This window comes from Pelobates fuscus, chromosome 5, assembly GCF_036172605.1.
Source record: "Pelobates fuscus isolate aPelFus1 chromosome 5, aPelFus1.pri, whole genome shotgun sequence".
NCBI classification, from domain to species: Eukaryota; Metazoa; Chordata; class Amphibia; order Anura; family Pelobatidae; genus Pelobates; species Pelobates fuscus.
Genome location: NC_086321.1, coordinates 146359097 through 146386601, shown reverse-complemented (window position 1 = coordinate 146386601; position 27505 = coordinate 146359097). Strand labels below are relative to the sequence as shown.

The following is a 27505-nucleotide window of genomic DNA, read 5'->3' as shown; positions in this document are numbered from 1 at the left end:
GGGCAGGTTAGCTTGCACAGTGTGAGCACACAAGCCCTGCACTTATTGGGGATATGGTCTCTGCTGTGTACAGAACCAGGGACACTAGAGAACAAATCTAGGTGGTGGAACAGGACTCCAAAATCGGGTGTGTACTATTGAAAAGTAGACATTTAAGAGGCATGGACCGGAGCCCTGACAGTTATTTGTTCCATTGTTCCTCTAAGTAAAAATAATTCTGGTAGGAAAACCTTTAATTGAAAAATGTATATTTCAAAAGGCATTTTTAAACACTCACAAAAAAATCCACATGAACAGAAAATGTCTGTTTTATCCATTCACTTGCAATACGACAAAACTATGCACTCTATAATTACAGTTTTTTGGACTCTGCATATTATGGGACAGATAGTTTCTATTAATGCTGCTTCAACAATTGTCCAGGATTCTTTAAATACGCCTATTATAGAAAGATGGAGGCTGCTAAAGCGACTCGTTACAGTATCTCCTCTATTTTGTGCAAGGTCATTTTTTTAAAGGTTTTTCGTTGCTACCAATGCTGTTTTATTTAGAAAGGACAACTCATTCCACTTTCATTGCCAGACTATTTCAAGTAACTATACAACCAATTTACATTGCTATGTGAGGTGTGAAACCCAAATTGCATGTTGCTAGTGCTACCAAACAACATTCCATTGTTTGACTATATTGTACCCTCTATAAAAAAAAGAAAGACAAACAATTTATTGTAGCCACAAAGCATTTAATATGCTAATTTTTTACTCACTTTAAATACCTAATTTCCTGACATATTGTATACTAAATTGTACAACAGAGATAATTTTGAAAGCTAATTACTTGGTATGTACAACAATAGGAATATGACTCCACCATAAGGAAATCAATAATACACTTGATGTGATTTACTCAGAAAGAGATGATTGGGCCTACGTTTCACATTACAGTTATAAATGTAAAATAGGTTTTGGTAAGAAGTATTAGGTAATTTAATGCAAGTTTTCTGAATAAATGTTTGGAGAAATGCAATTTACTTCTATAAACTAAACTTGAATGTCACGTGTATATCTCCACATTGGAAAACCCCCCTTAGGCACAGAAATTGAGAAATCAGGTTTACACACCTGTCCCTATTTCTATGCTCAAGCAGGACTTTCTAAAGCCCAACTTGATATATGTAGGCGAGGCATAACAGTAAATGTTCTATTTGCACTGCGGGGAGATTTGTGTTTGGTCTCACCACAATCTTTGGCACCTAGTGTGAGGTTTGAAAGTGAGACAGGGGTAGGTGGGTGGGGTTAGAGAGGCTTGGCAGTGATGTAATTTGCTTTACTGGTAATACCCAAAATGGTTGGTCCCACTCAGAAAGAGGACAGTGCTATGCACAGAGAAGGACTGGCAGCCTGTAATGAATGCATGCCCAGCGCCGCGGACTGATAGCATCCTGCAAGCCTCAGTCAAGGCAGACCATGTAGTCTGCATGGAGTTAGTACCATCAGCCAAGTGTGAGCATGAATAATGATGCACTCATACTGTGCTTGCTAGTTCTCTGGCAGGACACCAGAGAACAAGGGACAAAAACCCAAAATTGGTACAGTCCCGCCTAAATCAGAAAAGTTGGCAGATCTCTAAATGAATAATACAATTTTTGAGTTCCAGAATAGCAATAATTCTTTGTTATACAGATTCCATAGGGAGTTAAAACCATTGACTTGGGTAATTGGTTCATGTTGGCCTATTATTGCTTTTGAAACCATGGTTAATACAAAGTGAAACTTCTACATTATCTCATTTCCTGGTACTGAGAGAGCTCTGCTTTTTGACAAACTGCCTAAATAGTTTAACAAAGTCCAGATTGATGGCACCCAAAGTCTCCTTACACCATAACCACTGCAATACAAAAAAAAAACAGAAATTGGTTTGGACAGGAATATCCTGCTCTGCTGAAACTCCATAATAAACATTGGTTTGTTTTAAACATACAATGGAAAAAAACTCTGAATGCATCTACTAGGACTGTGATATTACTGATCAACAGTAAAGTTTCAGGTAGAAAAAAATAATAACTATAAATATTACTTTTACTTGAGACAAAGGCTTCAGGGATTCAAGTTCAATCATTTCTGTTGTTCAGGTATCAAGTAACCAATAGCAATGATGTTAGGAACAGATTAAATAATGATTTTGGTTACTGGCAGATTTATCCATTCCCGGTTACTGTTTATTGATTGCTGTTGAGATATTTTATTGCTGAACGTTTGGTCGCAAAGCTAGGATTTCAAAATACATTTGGCCAACAACTACTGGATCCTCCCAACTGAAAATTAAACTGTAAATCAAATAATCACAATAGCTACAACGCAACAATTATATCTCTCTTAGCGAGGATTAACAATATATCTCAAGGCTGCTAGAGATTTAAGACTAGTATAATGTAGGGGTCAGGGCCACCATCAGATGGGTAAACCCATACATTGTTTTGGGGCCTGAAAAAAGCAATAGGGCTCACTGACTTTCCTGGAAGGGGCCATGACCCTTACTTGCAAGGAATCCCCATCACAATATTTTAAATATTTGCAGAGAATATACTGCAGGCAAACTCACAGTACCTGAAAGAAATATATATACACACTACTGATAGGAAATATAGTACCCACTAATAGACAATCAAGTGGTACGTAAAAAAACTAGGTGTGACCCAGGTGTACCTCACAAACACCCAAAATATACAAAAAAAAAATACAACCTAGTTGGATGAACCAGGCTAGATATAATAATTAAATGAAAAGGAGAATGCACACCAGAAACCATATGAAATCTCTATCTTGGTTTAATAAGCCAATATTAGGTTTACAAATATAATACAACAATAAGTGATAGTAAACAGGCTAGACATAATAATCAACAGTTGATATTTACCAAAATTCCACAAACCTAGTAGAGCAGAAACACGGATCAAAAGGAAACCCCCCAACATTTCGGCACCTCCTGGCCCCCTTGATAAAGGCAGCCAGGAGGTGCCGAAACATTGTTTTTATTTCTTTTGATCCGTGTTTCTGCCCTATTAGGTTTTAATCCGAGGCGGCGATGGAGCTCTAATCTTTCAGCTCTGCTCCCTCGCGCAATGTTTGCTGATGCCGCGGGAGCCGGAATATGACGTCATGTTCCGGCTCCTGGCATCAGTAGACAGCCCGCGAGGGAGCAGAGCAGAGGTAAAAGCTCCCTCGCCGCCTCGGATTAGAACTCTGCCGCCCGCTGAAGTGAAGCCCCACTGGACCCCAGGGACAGATCCACACCAGCTCTCCAGGTAGGGAGGCTGGGTGGACTTTTAATATTAATAATTTGTTTCTGTAAGTGTAAGTGTATGTGTGAGTGTGTGTGTGTATGTCTGTGTGTATGAGTTTCTCTGTGAGTGTCTGTAAGTGTATGTGTGAGTATGTTTTTCTGTGCGTGTGTGTGTCTGTAAGTGTATGTGTGAGTGTGTGTGTGTGTGTGTGTGTGTGTTTGTCTCTGAGCAGAGTACTTGTAGAATAGAAGAAAGAAGGAGCAGAGTATTTGTAGAATAGGAGAATTACTAATGGACTTTTATTTTGTCTGTTTTTATTTTGTTTATTTTTAACCACTTTGGCTGGCTTTGTGAAGACGATTTTGCTGCATTTGGTTCCACAGTGTGTCGATACATGCCCAGATTGTCTGCCTGCTTGTAAGTGCAATCTTAATAAATTTTCTTGTGATTTTAATGTACTTCACCATGTATGGCTCTCTTTCCTTCATCCATTCAAGGAATTAAAGAGGATTGAATTTGACCAGCCTTCCCTATCGTTTTAACCCCTGGTGGGGTGAGAAGCCTTTTTTACACCTGTGTTTGTGAGTGCAATTCCTATAGAGCACATTACCTATTTAATTTTTATTGTATTACGTTATGTAGTGTTTATTATCATTACAGATTAATTATTATATCTAGCCTGGTTCATCCTCCTAGGTTGTATTTAATTTTTTGTATATATTCTAGATGTTTTCCCACTTTTTTCTTGTTACTAAACTCACAGTACCTCCCTGTCATATTCTATGTAAATACATGTACACATAGTATGACTAAGCATCCAATTATATAACCTCTAGCTGTTAATGGTCAGTTCCCCCTAGACCTCTTGATATCTAGACTACTCTGGCTACAGAGATTACAGTACCCTGTATAGCCAAGTCCTGTTCCCTCTCAAATAGCAGTATTTTCAAAAAAATATATATTTTTAACAGATTGGGAAGAGGTTAAACTATTGTGTAATGGATTTTGGGGGGGCTGTGAAAAATTGTAAAGGATGTTAATACAACTTCCCAGAGCTGGCTGGGAAAGGATTAAGGAGATTAGGTGGCAATCTAGAGAGGCATTACAAAGGTTAGGTAGCGGTCGGCAACTAAACTAGAGAAATCAGTCTCTAGAGAAAGCAGTCTGGAATTGGATTAGGGAGGTTAGGCGGCAGTCGAGAGCAGGATCTGGGATTTTAGGTACTATTCTGGTTAGGGATTGGGAAATTAGCTAGCATTCTGGAATTGCATTAGGGAGGTTAGGTGGCAGTCGAGAGCAGGATCTGGGATTTTAGGTACTATTCTGTTTAGGCATTGGGAAGTTAGCTAGCATTCTGGAATTGCATTAGGGAGGTTACGTGGCAGTCGAGAGCAGGATCTGGGATTTTAGGTACTATTCTGTTTAGGGATTGGGAAGTTAGCTAGCATTCTGGAATTGCATTAGGGAGGTTAGGTGGCAGTCAAGAGCAGGATCTGGGATTTTAGGTACTATTCTGTTTAGGGATTGAATTGAGAAGTTAGTTAGCAATATGGAATTGCATTACTGAGGTTAGCTAGCAGTCTGGAGCAGGATAGGGAATTTAGGTACTATTCTGGATAGGGATTAAGGAGGTTAGTTAGCATTCTGGTGGTGGATTAGGGAGGATTGGTGGCAGTCAGGAGCAGGGGTTGAAGGTATTATTCTGGGTAGGGATTAGGAATGTTAGGCAGCAGTCTGAAGAGAGATTAGGGGGGTTAGGAATCATTCTGGTGATAGATTAGGGAGGCTAGGAAGCTGTCTGGAGACAAATTTGGCAACATCCTTGGGGAGGATTAAAGATATTAGGTGGCAGTTTGGGAAGACTAAGTGGATCAGCGAATATGAATATTTTATGAATATACTTAGGGCCGTATTAACATAGGGGCTAATAAAGCTGAAGCTCTGGGCTCTTTTTTTGTCCTATATTTAAAATATATATACAAGCATGAATATATTTTTAAAAATTTTGTATTTTTCCAATATTTTTTGGCTGCCTGCTATGTTGTTATTTTTTTGTTCTATATATAATATATATATACACAAGCATGAATATATTTAAAACATTTTTGTATTTTTCGGCTGCCTGCTACGTTGTTATTTGGCAGTTTTCCGCAGTTAGTTATAGCATGTTAATTATTGTTATTGGTTTTTATTTCCATATATGTACAGGGGTGGTGGTATCTTGATTCACAGCATTTTTTCCTTTTTCTCTCCTTTTTATTCTCTCTCTTCCCCCCCCACTTCTTTTATTTTTCTTCTTCTTCTTTTTTACATCACAATCTTAGCACACATTTCTCACACGATAGTCTCATTACTTTGCACATTCACTTTATTTCACTACACGTTTTTTCACGATTTTATTGTTTGGTCGTTAGTTACATGTTGCACGTTTACTCACTTCTTCTACTATTTCTCATCACTTATTCTACAGTCTTTCACACACTCTTTGACTCTTGTATTTCGATTCACTTTGATTATATGTATTCCTATAGTGTCTCTCTGATATGCTTCCTAAATACATATATTTGGTACATACTATACTATATATAGTTCCAGCGGTCTATGCTCTGTGCCTTCAATCAGTCCACTGTGTTGAGATTTACAGTTTTCCACTACTCTTTACGTGGTGGGAGATCTGGTTCCCATGGTTACTATACACATTAGTCGTCACGGCATTCCCTCACGTATGATGTCACTACGTATCACGCGCATGCACGTTGGCACATGTGGACTCTATTGGCACACTTCCGGGTTTGGGCGCACAGATGAGCACTTTCACACACCTAGGGTAAGTCACTCATTTATTATGTGATATATATTTATACACTGTACTTGTTATTATTAATCTTGATAAAGACCCAGGAGGGTCAAAACGTTGATTCTTTCATTACACATTTTAAAAATCCTGTAGAGTCCTCTGTTTATTAACTGTTATAAGGAAAGTAGGAGGAGGAATAGAAGAAGATGGGCATTGAAGCCATGGTAGAAGATAAGTTTTGTTAGGGGGTGTTAAAGCAAGGAAAAGGGAGAGGGTCAAGAACTGATTGTTAGGTACACCAATTGTAAGAGGGATGGGTCATGTATTGTTGAAAGAGCCCAGGAAGGTAAGATGGGAGCCATGACTGGACTCTACAAATCAAACAAAGGTTTGTCAAGATAGACAGAAGGGTAAGATCATATACAACAAGGAGATCAAGGAGAATGAAGGTGATTGAGCAAGAAAGATATGGACAGAGAGGAGTGCAGTTTGTTGAGTGGGCTGGCTGAAAAACACATTAGATAGTCAAGAGAATATAATGGGAGCAGAAGAACGTGCATTGTTGTTCGCAGAGAAAATGCCCCAAGAGATTGTAAAACCAGAGAAGAGATCTTGTAGAAAGGTCAATAGATAGGCAAGGAAAGGTCAAGAAATGTTTGTTCAGGAGTTGAGAAATAACTATCATTTGAAAGGAATAAGAAAAAGCAAAGGAAGGCTAGTGGTTGATTTTAGACATTTCCTAGTTTTAAATGGAAGATAGAAGGAGGATAATGTAACTGGGAAAACAAAGAAATTAGTGACATTTGGAGATATTTTACCACATGCATAAAATAAAATGGCACATCCACACTGCGGTTTCCCCTTGAGAATGTAATTTTGCAGATTTCCATATGTATGGCCTACAGAACATTACACATAAGCATTGAGTACAAAAAGTGCATGTGTGTCCAGTGCTGGGCTACTTTAATAAAATGGAGGTAACCTGTGGAAAAAGAGTTTAGTAGATAATACAATGCTATATTGCAGGGTTAATGCAACACTTGTGGCGTATTTAACCCTGCATTGTAAGCATTGCCATATCTAGTAAATATCAATGCTTTACATTGCAGGGTGATGGACCACGTCACACAGACCAGTTCATTGAGATAATGTGGTCTGAGTGACTTTAGTAATCATTAAACTAGCAACTGATGTGCAGGCACAAATCTATTTATCAAAGTGTTCTGTTTTCAAAAGTGATCTAACGCATTAAAAGTGGAGTAATCACCATGGAAACCAGCAGGCACTTTCCAGTGGTGGCTCTTTTTACATATGTCCACTTTTTGAACACTTTGATCTCCCCAATTGTATGTTTCTCCTACTTCACCTACTATGTTTCCTCCTTGGCATTCATTACCTCCCTCTCCAAGAATATATCTGATGCAAGTTGTGAGGAGGTTTCTGTACTCACTATACTCACTGAGAGAATCAAAGCATTGCTTTTCATTTTTAAAATTTAATATTATAATAACAGACACAGAATCCTGATGAAGGCACTACGTTCCAAGATTGAAGCAAATACACATGTTGGTTTTTAAGTTTCATTTTATTTTTCAGACTTCACAAAACATATTTGTTAAAATATGGGCTAAGTCAACAAAATAGTAAAAATGTTCAGTTTTCCATTCACTTAGACATAAAAACATATTATCCTTTAAACCTTTCTTGCTTGTGGCTTTCAAAAGATGGATTTTGACATTTCTTCCTTAAGGGGACACTACAAGCAGAGATTTACAAGAACTTGCTTGCGTGTTATGTGTAATGTATTATATAATATGGTTAAACTATTACACACATAAATGTCTGTCTATTTTGGGCTTTCCCACGTACTCTATTTGTTAACAGTCTGCTCAGTCGATCATTGGTAACACAATAATTTTATACGGTGAAATTACAGAGCATGTGTACGGGAAATATTATTATTACTATTCTTTATAAAATACCAACATATTTCCGCTGCCCTGTCTCCCCACCACACTGCCACGCGCTGGAAGGATGGGGGCTCGCCGGCCCTGTTCCCCCCCATCTGGGCCGGGGGGGTCATCCCGGTCCCCACTGGGACGAAACCGAGCCGACTGAAGGGCCGACTGAAGGGCGCTGAATACCCAGGTCCCACAAGCAAAGATGGCGGAGGCGCAAAGCACCTAACCAAACGCTCCGGCAAATTAGAACCAAGCCGCTGACCTCACCAAAGGGCATAGCAGGCACGCAGTGAACCCCGGCTGGAGAGCGAAGGGACCAAGAGAACCACCGGACCCACTGCCCGCAACACACGCCTCCCTGGCAGACATACGCAATACTCACCTAAGATGGCGGCCTGTCAAGACCTCAAGCAACAACCACCATGCAGCACAGCAGCAATCTCGCCGGAGACCAACTTTTCCTGAAGCAATCGACGCTGAAAGATATTGGGACTCTCAGAGCCTCCTGATCCGCGGTTCGAAGAAGCAGGCTACATTAGAGCCTGGAGCTGAAATATATTACCTATGTTTTTCTCTTTTCTATTACTACTTAGTGTTGCATAACGTCCATGCCATGTATAGCCTAATCCTGTTTAAGCATAACTAGCGACCACTGTTTATTTTAAATACTCTAACATAAAGAGAGGATTGTGTAATCTCATGGCTTTGGGCAACATGTTCACCTAGTATCAAACTACTACTGTGTTTTTCAGCCCATATGTTTCTTCTATGCTTTTTGCATCCAGTGTTATGTCAGCACACTGAATACTCATACTCACGTTATTTAATTTCCTAAAACGGATAAGTAGCCTTGCTAGCCTTTCTTGGCCTGACTTATTCTTTATTTAACACGGAACAAGTGGTATTTTTGTTAATTTGTTTTGTTAATTCTGAAGTAACAATCTCTACCCAGTGGCACTGCTGGCTAGGTGTATTTGGGCATTGGGAGATAGATTGAAGTGCGTGCAACCGCCTGCAGATATATTTTGAGATGGGAAATATCTGTCAACTTGTGCACCTGCAGCATGTTAATCTATGCCTTGCCACCTTACCATATATTCCTATGTAGATCTAGCATGTGTATTATAATGTAAAAATGTGCAGTTGTTTCAAATGCCATACAACTGTCTATTTTGAAATGCTTGCATTAGCTATTGTGGCATAGTGAGTTTGATGTAATTTTCTGCACTACAAAAATAAAGAATTAAAAAAATAAAATAAAAAAACCCAACATATTTCACACATGCAACGCTAACTATTTCTTTATATAAATTAAGGTAAATGGTTCATGCACAGTAAAGTATGGGTTATTTTTTTTTAATTACTTTAATTTTTAGAATGATGCTCTGTTACATGCATCCTTGCACTTCAAGTGGCTGGAGATTCCATAAAGAGGAAAAATACATGCTTGAACCAACCTTACTGTTTTAGACACAAGTAGGAACAATTTGAGCCTTCACCTGCACTCCAAAATACTTGAATAAATAATAAAGAAGTTAGCCCACTATGACATTGTAAGGTAATGGGGTGGGCTTTGGATGCTAAAGATACCTTTCGACCAAACCAAGTGAAAGGTAAACTGCTTACTAGTATCATAACTATTGCAATTAGTTCTAGTGGTCAGATTTACATCTCAAGTGCCTGTAGCTAAAGAATTCTCAGAAACCACCAACTACCCACAAAAAAATGCAGTTCTCTATTGCTACTCCATGATGTGGAGGACATGCAAGTAAGTCAGGAAGTAAATATCGCACTTGTTTTATCCACAAATGAAATTATCAGATAGAAAAATGAAAAAGTATATGAAAATACATCTAAAAAAGAAAAGAATGGATATTTGTGTTAAGCCCCTTGTAAACGGGGCCCTGTCCAAAACTGCCTATTTTTCCGCAATAGGCGTCCACTGACAGGCTGAGAACATCAGCCTATCAGTGGCCACGCGGCTAGTCCTTCCATTTACTGCACTGCGCATAGGAAGATAAGTTAGGAGGCAGAGATCCCAGATGCTGTAGAGCCAACCTTGGGGCTGCAAAACAGTAATTAACCAGTAATAAAGAAAGTGCACAAACACTCCTGCCACCATAAGTTAAATAAGCTTAAGTTGTTATGGAAGGAGTGTTTCTTTAAGCACACATTTCTCAACAAGAGGCTATGACACAAACCTCAGCATTTAAAATTAACCAAAGAGTAATGGGGTGGGCTAAGAGTTTTATTGTAGAGGAAGCCTGTGAGGTATAATCTCTACACTTTTACATAAAACTAACTAAGGTTAATCATGCAACATTATTCCAAAACAACGCTCTTTTTTTTTTTTCCTTTCTTTTTTTTAAATTCAGAGCAACTACATACTATAAAGTAAAGTCGCTGAGTCTTTCCTACTATGACTGACGCAGGAAGTACACTATATGATGATGCTCTTGTTTGTGATGGTATCCGGAATACTGGAGAAATCCTCCACAGGTGACTTCTTGAATGTGTGAGACAAGGCATCGTCAAAGGCTACATTACGCGCCTATTACTAGATCTCTATAGATTAATAACTCGGATGCTATAATGCAGAGAGACTGTCAAGATTATGATACAAACCTTTTTTTTTTTTTTTTAGAATACATTTGTTTAGGGGTCAAATAAATAAAGATCACAGCCTCTTGATGAAAACTTCAACAAGCAGTTAAAAATATTAATTACTTTTTAAGGGAAAAGTACCAGGAGTGTCTTGGCTTTCTCCAAGAGTAAGTAATCATACTGTTTGCGAGTGGTCCCACCACTTACCTGGGGTCTGCCGGGCACCTCCTCCTGTGCCTCTGGAAACCGCTGCATTGGCTGAGAGAGAGCTAAAATGACAGCAGGGCAGGGCTTAGCTCACTGGAGGAGGCGACTTGCTCCCAGCAGACCCAAGGCAAGTTCTCAAAACACTTGCAAACAGGTTTACTATGTACCCTGTGACGGCAACAGGAAACTACAGAAGGCTGTAGTGATTATGGTGCTTAGAGTGTTACCGTAAATAAATATATATATATATATAAATATACGGTACATTTCACAGTTTGCTTGTATTAATGACTGGATCAGTGTATCTACATTCTGGAGCTGTATGTTTTTCTGTAGATATTGGTATGAATTACACTCATAATAGATACATAGGCAGTGGAATAATATATATAGTTACCACCAACTAAACCCTGTCTTTCATAGACATGCCCCTCCAAATAGACAAAATACTAAAAAAAATAGAACTTTGATGTAGATAAATCAAAGCATCTGTTTTTGATACATCACACATGCATTTTTCATTTACACTGGCATTCATTCTAACACACTCACAAGAAAATTCCATAGCTACATAAATTATTGGTATGCTTGAAAAATATCGGCAAGAGGTCAAAAAATGAAAAATGAATAAATAAAACACTGCTTCGCCTTTGTATCTCGACACAACATACTATGATGTATTATCGTGGGAATAAAATGCGGTTTTATCAACAGAAAATGACAGGTATCACTCTGGCATCAATAACAGTAACACCGTAATGTCTTAAACAAAATGATCTCCATTCATAGGACATCTCCTCCGGCCTAAGGGATGCTGCTAATATGAAATATACTATGAAAACTAAGAAAGCAATTAGTCAACACTGCCTCTGGCTGTTATGTCACTCCCAGATCCAAATTGGCCACAGTTTTTTTTTCTCTCCCTTGCAGTGATTTGACAGCAGTGGAAAAAATATCATTTGATACAATTAAAAGGAAATGGTCACTGCTCTGGAATTTACAAAACGGAATAAAACAGTGAAAACCACCCAAAACTTGCGCTAGTCTTTTTTTTTTACGTGTGATTGTTTTTCTGTGTTCTTCAGGAGCCCAGATTGGCTTACATAACTTGTGTTCCTGGCACACCAGTATGACATGACCGCTTTATGGCTTTGGCATCCCGAGAGAAACCTTATATGTAAGTTTAAAGGGCAACCATCACTTTTCTAAAATTTGCACCATGGAATCAAACAATGAAAATTGCCTAGAAATTGTGTTCACCTTTTTTTCATATGGTAAGTTCTCTGAATGTTTTTTTTTTATTATTATTATTTATATTAAAGAGGCTCTGTCACCAAAATTAAACTTCATACAATTACAATATGTTTCTATATAGTACCCTGTGTTTGAATCTCTTTTTATTTATTTCCTGCGCACTCCAGTTTTCATGGAATATGTTAATAAAATGAGAAGCCTACGTGCTGGAGCAAAGAAGGAAACTTCTTTGAAGAGGAGTTTGGTGTCCACTTGTAAAAAACTTTTTTTTTAAATGATAAACTTCAGACACATAGAGCACTTCAGTAAATTGAACTGCTATAAGTGTCTTGTTTAGTGTACCTATAAAATGCATTATAAAATTCACCTCCAAATGCTTCAATGCACGAATACATTTAGACAAAGCAATATGAAAAACAATTTGCAAAATTCAAGAAATTAAATTTCCATACTAGGACTATAGCAAAACTGGAGAATTTTTCCAAATCCACTACTTTGGCCTAAACGTTGTAGTTTGGTTTTCAATTCTCTACACTATATTCCTTAGTTTAGGAAATAAACTACAGATGTTTATTCTTTAACCCGTAAAAAGTAGTGAATTGAAGTATTAATTGTAAATTATAGACAAAGGTAATTAATTTGATAAAAGTCTCCAATTCAGCCGGGTCACAGCTTGGCTATTTGAACGTATATTTTGCAATTCAGATTGTAATTCATTACAATCTGGTGTGTAGTGAATAAAGCCCCTGTGTATTTTAATATATTGTCTATGATGCAGACAGGAATGTGACGCAGACAGCCTGCTGCTGGGTCCATTGGATGAGTACTCAGAAGAGCAGTTCAATCTCCTGAAACTGCAGAGCAATCCCTCTATACAGCACAATCAAACAGTAACTAGGTTTATATTTTGTGATTTACAGCGTTTTCCCATTTTTACTCTTGTGTCACTCTGTGTAATTTATATACTGTGATGTCATAACCTGTGATGTCACACATTTCTAATTGTATAATAATGTTGAATTGACTCTTATAGGGTACATAAAGCCGTTGTAAGGACTGACAGAGGGGTGAGGTGAGAGAGGAGCGCCAGGAGAGAGAATTTAGCCTGGCGGCAGCATTTATTGCAAACTGTAGCAAGGCAGTATGGTTTCTGGGGAGACCAATTAGGAGGGAATTACAGTAATCAATGTGAGAAATTCCTAGGGCATGAACAAACTCCTTACCAACATTAGAGTAACAAAGGTGCGGACACAGGCAATATATTTGATATGGAATCGACAGGATGTGGCAACAGACTGGCCATGAATGAAAGATAACATCAGGACAGCGAGCTTGCAAGGATGGGCTGATGTTGGTACCATCAACATGAATGAAGAGTGAAACAGGAGGAACAGTATTATGTGGAAGCTGAGTTTTAGAGAGATATAATTTTCCATTAGGATACATTCATGAATTCTGGTGGGGTAGTATTTGGAGCACTAGCAGTGAACTTTATATTTCTGTATCTTTTGAATTTTTGATTGCCATTAACCTGTCATTACAAAGCTATGTAAGATTGTGATAGATTTTAAGATGATGTAGCAATGATTTCCCCCAGAACTTGTGGAAGCAAGCGAACGAAGAAGCAACAACGAAACGCGCAGGCTGAGGATTATATGTTGTGAAGCTCTACGGGATCCAGTGACAATGTGTTTTGCTGTATATTGTTATATGTTATGCTTGATATTTTAGTTTTTATTCAAGTACTCTAGTGTCCTGCACGATTCTAAGGAAAAAATGGAAAGGAAGAGTCCATCAAGGGAAATTTGTTGTCATTTACTTGAGTGCCCTTATACTCATGTACAGGGCAATTAAAGGTACACTATAGTCACCAAAAACATTTTACCTTAAAGAAGCAGTTTTGGTGTAGAGATCATACCTCTGAAGTTTAACTGCTCAAATCACTGCCATTCTAGAGTTTTATCACTTTGTTTCTGTTTATGCATCCCTGGCCACACGTCCCTTGGCTGTGACTGACACAGCCTGCATAAAAAAAGGTTTCACTTTCAATCAGATAACGTAGTTTAAATGCTTTTATATCCTGTACTGTATGTAATTGTATAGCAAGGTATAGCAAGCTATTAACAGTGCAGGAGATAAGAAATTCTACATTAAACAGAAATTGCAATAAAGAAAGTGAAAATATTAGATGACTCTACAGGAAGTGTTTAGGAAGTCTGTTTAAGTCACATGCAGAAAGGTGTGACTAGGACTCTATAAACAATGTGATTTAACTCCTAAATGGCAGATAATTGAGCTGTGAGACTGCAAGGGCATGATCTACACACCAAAAATACTTCATTAAGCTAAAGTTGTTTTGGTGACTATAATGTCCCTTTAACCTGCATACCCACCATAGTGGTGTTGTTACTAACTCTATATTTTGTTTTCCTCTTTAGTGGACGGTATCTCCATTTTGTGTTTTTTGCTTAATTATCTAACGCACCATGTTTGGTTCATTTTTATTTCATTACAATTCCCAACAATACTGTATCTGGAATTATATGCATTGTATGACAATAAAGTAACAAATGTGACAAAAACAATATTCTATTTTGATTCTTTTGGTCCTAATACACAAAGCCCATATACATACAAAACATGACCAAATGAACCAAGCAGATGTTTTAATAAGGGTTATTAATTATACATGACACTTATTGCGTTATAGCAACTATTTGCCCGAGGAACAAGTACAAATTAATGGTTTTTTTTGTGCCTGAAACTCCCAGATACCATGCATAAGAGACAGTCTCTGTTTCTCACGACTTTATTGCCAACAATGGCAACCATCATGTGTTATGAATGTCAAGAGCATTATCTCATCTTACCTTGTGGTTACTTGTAAACAACTCTGGGGAAATTAAACATACCAATAATAGTCTGGCAGCCTGCTCAAAACCAAATGATGCAGTCGAGTGGGCCAATCCTGGCCAGAAGAACATTGAGAGTGTGCGCCAAAAGTCCATGAAGAAAAATGTTGTGGACTATATTCGTTGTGTCAAGTTAATAGGGACTCTATAGGCATCATGACCGTTTCATCTCATTGAAGTGGTCTGGGTACAGTGTCCCAATCCCCTTAACCCTGCAGTTGAAAAACATGTTTCATTGCAGGATTAAGACTGCCACTGGTGGCTTACCAGAGAGCTACTAGATGTGTTCCCTTCTGCTTCACATAGTTTAACTCAGTGAAACAACGATGGACGTCCTCACACTTTGCATGAAGACGACCAGTATCTTCTAAATTGTAAGGAAATAAATGTATTCAATATTTACCTTTTGCTCACTCTACGCACATTAGGTTGCCCCTCACGATGATGTTGGAGGAGGTAAAGACGTACAGAGCCAGTGCTGAGGGAGCTTGCCGCTGGAATAAGATAAATGTTCAAAGGGTTTTTTTAAACACTTTTATAGCCTTTAGGGAGGGCGTGGGGGCAGTAATGTATTTGTACATAACTTTTATTCCTAACACTACAGTTTTCCTTTAATTTAACAAAGCCTCGATAGACACAAGAGAATAATGTATTTCCAGGCCTTAGAATGGCCGGACGTAACGCAAAATGGTGTAGTATAAGACAAGCCAAGGTTAGTGAGACAGAATGTAACAAATATGATAAGACAGGTCAAAGTTCAGGGACAACAGAATGGAGAATAGTCCGAAAGGTCAGAAAAGCCAATGAATATAACAAGGAAAATGTGCTCTAGGATAAACACTACATGGAAACCATGACAGGGCACATTAAAAAAACTTAAATGAGTTTAAATAGCCCGAGGATTGAAGTGGTTGCTTGGCTTTGCCCATGTCACTCACAAATGTGCGTGCACATCGTTGACTCGATGAAGCAAGCAAACTTGCGTCAACCAGACCAGAGGAGGCAAAACCATAAAAGGGCACAGGCATACAGGGGCCGCAGTCAGAAACTATACCAGAAGGAGGAACAGCTGCATAGGAGGGTGTCGGAGGGTTCATATTGGCATTTGCATCACATGACTGGGCCGGCAGGGCGTTGTGATACCCTGATATTGCCATCATTTTGGCTGCAAGACAATTATGGGAGATGTGATCTAGAACAATGAATAGCACTATCTATGCATACTGCTTGTTATTAAATGTTCACTACTATAGAATAAAACGTGTTTTCTAAGACTTTTAGGGCAGATGCATGATGTGTTTCCGGAATTAGAATGGTTTGTAATAATGATTGTCTGCAGGCTTTCAATAATGCAGGTTATTGCAAGATAGGAATTATGATCAGTATAACTGCATGGATTTCCAAATTACAAAAAAATGCATATTAAGCATTGAGATTTTGAGGTCAGGTAAGCACAGAAGAGCAAAGTAAACACAAAATAGCAGTATTCCTAACATTTATACGCAACAATTGCTGCACATTCAACTACAATCTCACAAAGTAACATTTTGGCAGAGTCACCAAATTAATCTATTCCTCATTAAATTAAATTAAATGTAAATGTCAAAAGCGGGTATGAACAAATTCAAGTGGACAGAGCAGAAATGACATTGAAGAGAGGCTCAGGGAAATAAATACTCGCTTGCTGATCTTGACTATCACAGGTCTAACACTTCAATTAAGCCTCACTGATAAATGTCAGTATTTTTCCATATAAATGTATTTTTATACATGGGTCACTGGACTTTGACAGCTTTGGACATGTTGTTAAAAGCTGTCTTTATTGGAACCAGAAAAAATATCACAGGTTTCCATGGAAAAAAAAAATGCTAAAAGGCAAGCCACAGATTTGAAAGCTCAAATCAAAACCTTCCTCATAATGGTGGAGATAAAATGGCACAGCATGGGCTGTCACATTTCATCCTGCCCTATCCAGGTTATATCACCATAACATTTTTATAGAGAAAGAATGAGGAACGGGTGATCTAATCTATGCATGAGGTCTTATGCTAAGAGAGAGTTAGTTCTGCAAGTGATCTCCTGCCTCCCTGAAAATGTTCCCATAAACCTCACTAACCCTCCCGTCTACAGCTGCTCAGTCAGCATCCTCTTCTGGTGGCTGCTAGTGCCTCTCCACAACTACTGTAGCATGGCCAGAATGCTGCTTTTACTATCTGACAGCACAATAATAAACCTTTTACAATTTCGAGAAGCTGCACAAAGGCTACCTGCCTGTCTAATATGCACTGTGTGTCAATGTGCAGGCTGTCTTAAATGGACAGTCCAAGCACAATTTTTATTATTGGTATTTCTATAGCGTCAATGTATTTCTCAGCACTTTACAATATGATAAAAGGGGGACATTTATCAATAAATGAGACAATTATAAAATGTTACAGGAAGAATATGTTGATGAGAATCCTGCTCAAACAAGCTTACAGTCTAGAGACTAATGTTTCTTGGCTACACGGGTTGTGGTGCAAGGATATCTCATGTACAGCAAGTTTAATGTCTCTGATGAAACAGCAACTTATATTTGCAAAAAACATGGTAGCTGGTAAGCCCACTGCCTCAATCACATATGTAACAAAGGAAATTAATGTTTCCCTATGCCATACATGTAACTATACTGCCCAGAGAGGCTGCATAGCAGGCGTTCTTGGTAATTGTAGTCCAGCTGTCATGTTTTTTCAGTAGAAAGCTGGAAACAGAACTACAACTCACTAAAACCTCTGCTGTGCCCATAACGTTCTGCTTTGTGTGGATATATGGTACAAGCTTAGCACTAAAACAAGTGATACAAGCAACTTAATAGCTGAGTCACTTTGTGGTCTGGACAAGTTTACTTTATAATGTTTAATTAATTATCTATGATCTATGATCTATGATGTCTCCTATGCCACTATATTTTATTGTCCAGATCTATCTGATTTAAAAACCAGAACTGTCAATCTGCATGAGTTTAGTGTGACACCCATTTTTTTTCAGTCCTTCTGATTACCCCACAGATTGGATCTGTCAATCGGTATCAAAGGTACTCAAGAAAAATGCAGTTCCAGCTTAAAAATATGTTCACACTTTGCTTTTGATCAGTTTTAGAGCATTTAATTTCATATCCATGCAGTACAGTATTATATCATATGCTGCTGGACCGATGCTCACCAGAAAAGCTAATAATGGCTATGCTCATTACTGAAACAAATCAATATCTTTATTTTTTTTCTATTTTTTCATTACCTATATATTTTAGCATTGATGGTATATAATATGATTTCAATGTTAGTTCTGTTTGTACAATTAGGTTGATTATACATTTTAACCTATACATTTTTTTTGTGATTTGGCTTACGTAATGTACACAATGAATTTTCCTCCTGGCCTTAAGCAGAGCTTATCTTTCGCGCCACTGTGTGGGAGCCTGGACTATGAAACATAACTGTGTGTGTGTGTATGTTTATATAATATATATAATTTGCATTTGTATAACACCAACATATTATGCAGCACTTTACAATATTATAAAGGGGGTAAGGGAAAAAACAATAGATGAGACAATTGCAAAATATTAGAGGAACAATAGGTTGATGAGGACCCTGCTTGAAAGAGCTTACAATATATATATAATTTACAAGTACACAGAGACATCTTAATCATGTTTCTTCTTTTTCTTTTTTCTACCTTTGTTTGAGTGAGAATAGCCATGACAGCTATGAGGTTGTGAATGTCTGTCAAATCTAATCTCTTGGGCTACGGCTTCATTCTTAGAAACATAAATAATCTTCACAAATTAGACAGAAAAAAATAGTAGAACACACAGCGTGAAGCCTTTGGGGCACAACACACTTTGCATTTACTGTTACACTCTCTACAAGAATCGCACAGTGCACCTCCCTCTGTGCATGCATGTATTGTGCGTGCTGTTATACCATATATTCCCTGAATATATGATGTTGATGGATATCATCCTACTTAGGAACTTTCTAAATTAGTTCACCCTGGGATTACATAAAATAATTAATCCTTTGCAAAAGGAATCACAATGCCTATCTGTAGCTTACAATACAAATGGGTCTAATACTGATCCTAACTGAAACCACAGCCTATGGGCAATGAAAGATAGCTTTGCCTGAATCAGATTAATTCCAGCCAGAATATCAACTATGACATGCTAAAGAGATTTAAAAAAAATATATTAAACCAGCTCTATATATGGAATAACCTAGTCTAGTACAAACCATGTAATCCTGAGACATCCGTCCAGGATTTATTCACTGAACAGCAAATTTGAGAGAATATGAGAAATAAATATTTTAGGCCATTTAGTATTTTTTTTTATCCAGTTTAGCAATTTGGGCTTAAGGTGTGCATGTTCCTGTATAGTGAATAGACCCCTGGTAGTACCTGGTTATATTTAACTTTCTCCACCCATTTTAAAATACATTGTAAAGGAAACAAATTCTGAGTTTCCTATTCCTGTAGTATGACATCCACTAGCTTCCATGATTACATATATTTAGGGTGCATATTTGCGAGAGAAAAAAATAATTATATTAAACCCAAGCAGCTAAAAGCTTTCCATATAACAAGGAAAATAGTTTCAACACAAGTATCCTGTACACTACACAAGTTCGTTCTACTACCAATTTTCTAAATGTCTGTCACTATTAGATCTCATTCTGCTATCGAACCAAACAACAGTATATCACTAGATCTCTCCTAAAGTATTAAAGTATAGTCATAATTATACTGCAATTTTTTTCCAAGTAATAACAAGTCATGTCTGCTACAAACATTATGTTGGCGGTTTTCCAGTATAGCATGTAATAATAAACATTAGTTATATTATATTATAATACATCCATGCTATGGATCCTTTTTCTGCCAGTCCCACATAGTCTATTGATTACTGGGCTGCTACTAAAGTCCACATTATCAATCCACAAGAACAATCAATCTGCTACCAGTTTCCAGGATGGTGTCAATGTGAGATAAATTCATAGTACATCCATATTGCATATCAACCTGCAACCACTTCCAACTATTCTAATGATGGAATTAGTTTATGGCAAATTCAGATGACATCTCATTCTGCTTCCAGTTCCCAGCATTCCGTGCAGTACTGTGACTTGTGTATATATATCCATCTAAGCAGGTATATTACCAGTTCCTATGATTCTCTTGGATTTTGAGACCAGTTTGTTACCCATGTAATAACATCTGTTTATGACATGTCATTATTTTGTAACATTCTATCACCAGTCTCCAGGAGTCTATACAATAAAGACGCCAGTTTATGCGTTCCATAGAGTTTTACCAGCAGTTCCTAGTAATTTTACAGAATTACCATGGCACCAGATTGTGTAACACACACGATGTTACTACTATCTCCATCTCTCTTTGTATAAAATGATGAATTTATTCGCTTTATAGTACGTGCAAGCAGTTTCCAATTGCCTGTGTAATCATGACACCAGTGTGTGTGTGTGTGTCTGTGTGTAAAGCTGTGCTCCTTTTTGGTGTCAGTACATCGATATAAGAAAAAAAAATGCTTATTCTATAATTTTCCCATTACATCCAATGATGTTTTATTTCTATAATTCCCCAGATAATAGGCTGTTTAATACCAGACATTAATCTATCAGCTGTCAGTGTGCTTGTGGTACATCTGCAGGTGACACCGATCATTATCCTCATGTTTTACCAGTGTACCCACATTATTTATTCTTATAGCACAGTTCCCTGTGAGAGACATGCTGCCCCTCAGTCTATATTTTGATTTATCATTATTGTACTTGTCCCCTGCCCCTCCATGTTCTCTGTGCCATTATCAGCCCGTTATATCTCAGCCTGGTCCCCCATCACTGTCTGTGTTACACTCCCACTGCATTGTCTGCACTTTACCTATGCCGGTGTGTGGAGTCTAGATCCGTGTCTCCTTCGGACGGGTTGTGTCCCTTTCAGCCGGGCCGACTCCGGTACAGGGAGGCGGGTACCGCTCACACGGCGGCCCGGGGTTTGCTGTTATTGTCCTGTCAGCACCGCCCAGTACGGACACGCCCACTCCTTCGGGATCTCAGCGACCTGTCGGTGGGGAGGCGGGGCCTCAAGGTGCATAGGTAATCAAGGGGGCGGAGCTTGGTCCATATGCTGCTGTTGTGCCCGCCTACTCGAGTCGCCAAGGCGCCCAGGACAACCGCAAGTTCCTCAAGAGTGACGCCCGCCCACTTCTGCCTAGCAACGCCAATAAGAACGCCAGCTTAAAAACAGTGCCTTCTAATTGGCTACTGTATATGACAATCATAACTTGGGCTGAATGGTAAAAATAATGCTTAGTGCCACTGTAGTGTCCCAATAATGTAATGTGATTTAAGGCCAATGGTAGATAATCTTATAGATAAATGCTGGATAGAGTAAGATGCCTTTAGAATGCTATTGTGCATTAATTATATTGTCAGACACGCCTGAGTTGCCTATTTTAACAAGTTGTCCATGCTAGTTATAAAGTACTTTAAACCTACATTGTCACTTTAAAAAAAAAAAAAAAAAAACACCAACACACGCTCGTCTTCCACCCACACACCCAACACTCACACAAACATACGCAGAAACAATATAACACATGGGTACACGCACTGGCACATACACACACACAGATAAAAATCAACACAGAGATACACACATTGAAACATACACCGCACATACACTCATACACAAACACAGATACATTGGCACATACCCTCGGATACACACACTGGCACGTTGATACATACACTGGCACATACAATCAGATACACACGCCGACATATACACTCAGATACAAACGCTGGCACTTAGATACACACACTGGCACCAGTGGTAATTTTGGCAGCAAATTTCAATTTCGATTTAGTCATAGTTTTGTGACTAAAAAGCCATTTTAGTTTTAGCCGTGTTTTAGTCATCTGAATTGTTTTCGTTTTAGTCAAGTTTTTGTCGAATAAATCTGCAGTAGATTTTAGTCAACACAACTAAAAATGGGTTTAGTTAAAGCCTCTATCTGTTTCTTATGCCCCTTCACCAGACCCTCCTTGTTTCTCTGTGTCCTCCCAGCCCCTTTACGTCTCCCTCTCCCAAGATCTGGTCTGTCTATTATGCCCCTTCCACAGCCACTCTGTGCAGTGTTAGTTTTGGCAGCAAATTTCAATTTAGATTTAGTCATAAAACAATACAAGGCAGTAGGGTGCGCCAGGGGTTTAGGTAAAAGGAAATACAAATTGGCCTACTCACATGGGATAGAGCTTAAAACCAGCTCTAGTGTGAAGCGCTTGCAGTGATATTATTCCCCCACTTCAGGGATATGGTGGAAGATATAGGCCAGTGCGTATCTTGTAAGCAGGATATGTGAAAATACAAACAAAGGTATAACGGATAGTGCTCTCTGTATAATATATATATATGCAGGAGAAGAAATAAATGAATAATACTCACATTTACCTGAGCAGATAACCCGCTCAGTATAATCAGCATAGGTGGTATAATCCCCACCAGAGGTACTTTGTGAGGTCCTCACTGGAAAGATAAAAACCTTTGTTTTTCCTTAAATGACCTTAAATCAAATGTCCATCTATGCATAGATATATATTGTATGTGATTTGTGGGTGTCAGGAGCCGCATTCAAAATGCGAGAGTTTGGGGTCTGGTTACCTTAAGCTGTCCCTTCTCAGTGCTGCCATATTCTTTCCATAACTCTTTTTCTTGCTTGTGGTGACTTCATCTGCCAATTGTTACTACACTACTCTGGCACATATACGAGAGTTCAAAACGGGGTCTTTGAAGGATCTGGCGAGACCACATGATACTCCGTATTATTATTATTATTATTATAGCATTTTCATAGTGCCAATATGTTCCACCATGCTATAATTATAGAATGGGGATGTTTGACAAGTAAAACTGCAATTCAACATTTATCCATAGATAATGTTCACATTTGTGCAATAACAATAACATGCCATAGAACACAGGTTCTCAACCTGTTGTACGAGTACCCCAGGGGTTATGACAGGGGCTGGCTGGCTGTGTGCTCAGGCAGACGGACGGCAGGTGCCTACTATGCCCGAATGTGATGTGTCCTGAAGGGAGAATTAAGCTAAGAAACGAGGGAGCACTTATGTCTGTGCTCTTCCAGCACTGCTCCCTTGTAAGTCATGTCGTGGTGATGCTGCGAGCCAGATTATGGTGTCACTCTAGCCCCAGCATCACTAAGCAGCGTGTGAGGTAGAGAGCTGGAAGAGCATGAAGATTACAGGAACCACACTAGACCCCAGGAAAAGGATCTACTTCAACTATCCCAAAGTTAGGGAGGCTGGGTGGATTTAAATATGTATAATATATAAATAGTAATTTGTGAGTGTCCTCTGTGTAAATGTGTGTGTGCGTGTTAGTGTCCTCTATGTGTAAATGTGCATGTGTCAGTTTTCTTTGTGTGTAAGCGTGTGCTTCAGTGTCCTCTTAATGTAAGTGTGCGTGCGTCAGTGTCTTGTGTGTGTGTGTGTGTCCGTGTCCTCTGTGTTTAAATGTGTGTGTCAGTGTCCTCTGTGTCTAAAAGTGTGTTGATGTCCAGTGTGTCATTGTCCTCTAAATGTAAATTTGTGTGTGTCAGTTTCCTTTGTGTGTAAATGTGTGTCAGTGTCCTCTAAATGTAAATGTGTGCGTGTCCTCTATGTGTCAGTGCCTCTGTTTGTAAATGTGTGTGTGTCAGTGTCCTGTGTGTAACACGTGTGTATTATATTTTCATTTTGTGACTTTTATACTTCAGATTAATAATTCATACTAAAGATTTTCTCGCTTTTTTCCAGTGCTGAGGTTTCCTCAGCGCTGCTTAGCTTTCCCCCTTCTGTGACATCAAGGAGGAGGCATGGCCTCCTCTGCCGAATGTTAGTAATTAGAGAGACCCAACATGCCGAGTGTACTGTAACATAAGTATGAATAAATGTATAATAGACCTCATAGTGACCAGGCTTAACGTAAAGAAAACAGAGAATAGACAGGGACAAGCCACAATTAGGGAAACCAGTAATCAGAAATGGAGATGAACTGTAGTACAGATAGGAGAATAGTCAACAGTAGCCATGATTAAAACCAGTTAGACAATAGGAAATATATAACTCACTATTTGGAACCAAAACAGAACTACAACAGGGCATAGAACTAATCCCCAAATAGCTATTTATAGTGTGGCTCGTTAATTAGGTAGCCATGCACCCAAAACATGCAAAAATGTCAATACTTACATTGCGTGACATCATTGGTGTCATGACGTTGGCACCCAAGCACTGTTCCATAAAAGAGGTCGGAGTCACAGCGGCCAGAGTTCAGAATACTAGAGAAGCAAGAAGAGCCATGAGGGAGTCCAGAAAATTTTTTTTTGGAGTTTTTTCCAAAATTGCAGTGTTTTTCTTCACAGGGCTAAAATAACTGGGCCAAGGCCAGACCACTTCATTGAAATTAAGTTATTCATTTAAAAGATACCTATAGTGTATCTTATTCTGTCTATGGAAACTCTCTAGCCAACACTGGCTAGGGAGCATAGAATGTTGGCATGCTGGCATTCAGGAGGTTTGCCCTGCTTGGGGAAGCGTAAGCAAGCAGAGCAAATCAAAGAACACCAGAGGAGGAACAGAGGATGAACCGGAGGTGGTGGCATGGGAATGGCGGTATAGTGAGTAAATCTCAATATTTTACATTGAATACATGTATCTATATGATATATGATTTATTCAATGTATTAGGGACTGATTTAGCATAATTGTCAAAAATGTAAATGTCATTTTCCTAATTTGCTTTATTAAGTCTTAATTTTAGATGCCTATTGTTTTGAAACACTCTATATGAATTGTTTTGGATTGCTACCAAAAATAATTATAGTGATAGGATGAAGAGGATAGGGAAGAGGTTATAGACCTGTCTGAGTGATAGTGCACTCTTAATGCGACTGCATGCAGAGAGGTTAGTGTAAAAGGGTGCCTATGAATTTATGGATATTATTTTTAAAAAACATGGGTTTCAGTTTCAGGGTCTCCAACATGAAGGTCTAGTCTATCCAATCAAATGTCTTTTTGGTACTAGTTAACAGGAATAACTTTTTTTTTTTTTTACACATTCTTTATTTTTATTGTGCTGTGAATGAATAACATGCAGGCTTGTGGTGCCACAACAGCAGTCCTCGAGCTTATATTCAGATAATACAGTTGGTGCATTAAGATTAACGGCACATTTTTGTATATGTTAGAGTAATGCTGAGTGGCAATAGCAACAGATGCGTTTACAAGAGAGAGATAGACAGGACTGTCATAGGTTAATATCATTTTGAATCAATCATCTACATAACAGGCTGATGTGTTAATGTGTCTACCTATACATAGGTATTAAACTTACTAATGGCTGGAGCCCTCGTTGTCATTATAGCTGTGGTTATAGTGACCCGAAGGTACACGTGTTGTGCACTATCTCCGGCAGCAAGGTATTGAGGCTATACTCGGGAAGGCTCTGCCTGGTGTTTCTTGGTCCCTAGTGGCACCCACTCCCCCCCCCTCCCCCTCTCCTCCTCTTCCCCCCCCCCCCCCCCTCCCACCGTGGCTCCCGGCGTGAACAAGGTGTAACGCCAAGTTAAATTAAATTGCTAGTTTCCATCGCTACTAGGAGATTGGGCGTGGGGGTTGGTAAGCGGCAGTGGGGCTGACTTTGCACTCAATGTGTACTTATGGCTAGGAGACAGATGTGGAGCAAAGAAAAGAAAAGCAACAAATGCAGCAAATATAAATCAGGGAACACCTAGCAGTTCACTGCTATCTGTGATTAATTATGTCCACAGTGTGGGTAAGGTGTGCAAGTGTCCCAGTGTAGTCCGGAGCAGGCGTTTGGTTCCGGTAGCCGGTGTTGGGTAGTCCTCTAGCCAATTCCAGATCTCAGAATTCGCAGTCTAGTCGACAGGGTCTGCTTGCTGTGATAGTGTAGCCTGCCGCTCTGAACGATGTTGGAGGTCCTTGCAGCGGTGCAGTCCAAGCCCCGTTCCGGTGGAGTGAAACTGCTAAGGTGAAGGGGTCTATATAAGGCGATGTATCACTGGTGGGGGTGGCGCCTCCGGGGTTTGCCCGGGTGAGGGTCTGATTTTTGATGGCATCGGCTGGGGAGTTGCGGTGTAGTCTGCCCGGGAGCCCACGGCTGTGTCCGGTTCTTAGTTGGCACCGTGTGCCGCTGCTGCTTCTCAGGTACGTTCAGTTTCGCCAGGCACTTGGGTTGATGGGTTGCTTCCACCCGCATAACAAGTCGTTTGGGCTTTCGGGCTCTTCTAGTTTGCCGACCCCAGCACTGTGTGCAGGCTTCGTTTACATGAGGAGGTGTGTGTTCGCGCTTGAGGAACACCGGCACCATGGTGGCGATATTGTGTGCTTTGGCCTGTTGCTCCCAGATTGCTATCTTCCTCCAAAACCAGGTGAACAGCTCATCCAGTTTGGCCTCGAGGTCAGTTTTCTACATGCTTCGAGCACACGTGGCGGCGGCCATCTTGCCTGGCCGTGCCGTTTCTTGCTGCTCGCTGGGTGCCACCGCTGGGGTCTGGGCAGAGAGGTTGCCCCTCAGGGCTGGACCGGGATGACCCCCGCCGGTCCATGGGGGGGAGCAGGGCATTGGTGTGTCTGTGTCTCCAACGCTTGGGCAAGGAGAGCGGCCGTCTCTCCCCGGTCCCGCCATCACTAGGCCGCAGCTATCCACCTTGGGTTCCCGGTCACCAAATCGCTTGTTACAGATATCAGGCTGATCACCGGGTCGCCCCTGTTGTAGGGAGTGCACCCCGGTTTGCTTAGTGTCTCTATTTTAGCGAGGATCTGTGTGGAATCGATAAGTAAGGCAGGAGCCCAGCTTACATGCGTCTGCTCTGCTTGCTGGCTTGGCCCCGCCCCCCAACTTTTGGTTTCTTGTTTGATCTGACTCTCATTGATCTGACTCCCTCACCTTTTTGCCAGGAACAAAACCAGATTTATCCAGGTGGCTGGAGTTGGCAGGAAGCACCCTATGTGCATGAGTATTACTTTGACAATTGATGTCACAATTCTTCAATAATGATTTGAACCTGTAACCAGCAGACAGGGTGCAGTTCTTATCCTCTTTAAGAAGGGCTGTAATATTTGCTGCCAGGTAATCATTTTGAATTTTTACCCCTCTCTGGTAAGGTGTTGATTGCCTTGACAAAGTGAGTTATTGAGTAAGAGTAATTAGTAGCCAAATATTTTTATCTTGTCAGTTTGCGCTGTTTGGAGTTCTTATATTGTAAATTGGGATTCCAATGTCTCTGCCGCCTCTGGTGAAATATCCTTTTAGGTGAAATATCCCTTTAAGTATTCTTCCATAGATTCTGTGTTCTCTTTTAGGAGTTGATTCAAGTTGTGCTTAAATGTTTTACAATGAAGTG

General features: G+C 39.5%; 1 protein-coding gene across 7 annotated transcripts in view; it reads right to left on the bottom strand.

Moving 5' to 3' along the window:
• Positions 1-21120, bottom strand: part of ARVCF (ARVCF delta catenin family member) — a 736316-nt gene extending 715196 nt beyond the window's left edge. For 4 of the 7 annotated variants that reach the window (XM_063454427.1, XM_063454432.1, XM_063454430.1 and 1 more), the window contains exon 1: positions 20959-21120. The gene's annotated coding sequence lies outside the window, so the exon portion shown is untranslated. The remainder of the gene's footprint in view (positions 1-20958) is intronic. The other 3 variants (XM_063454429.1, XM_063454431.1, XM_063454435.1) reach the window with 2 other exon arrangements.
• Between the last annotated feature and the right edge of the window lie 6385 nt (positions 21121-27505).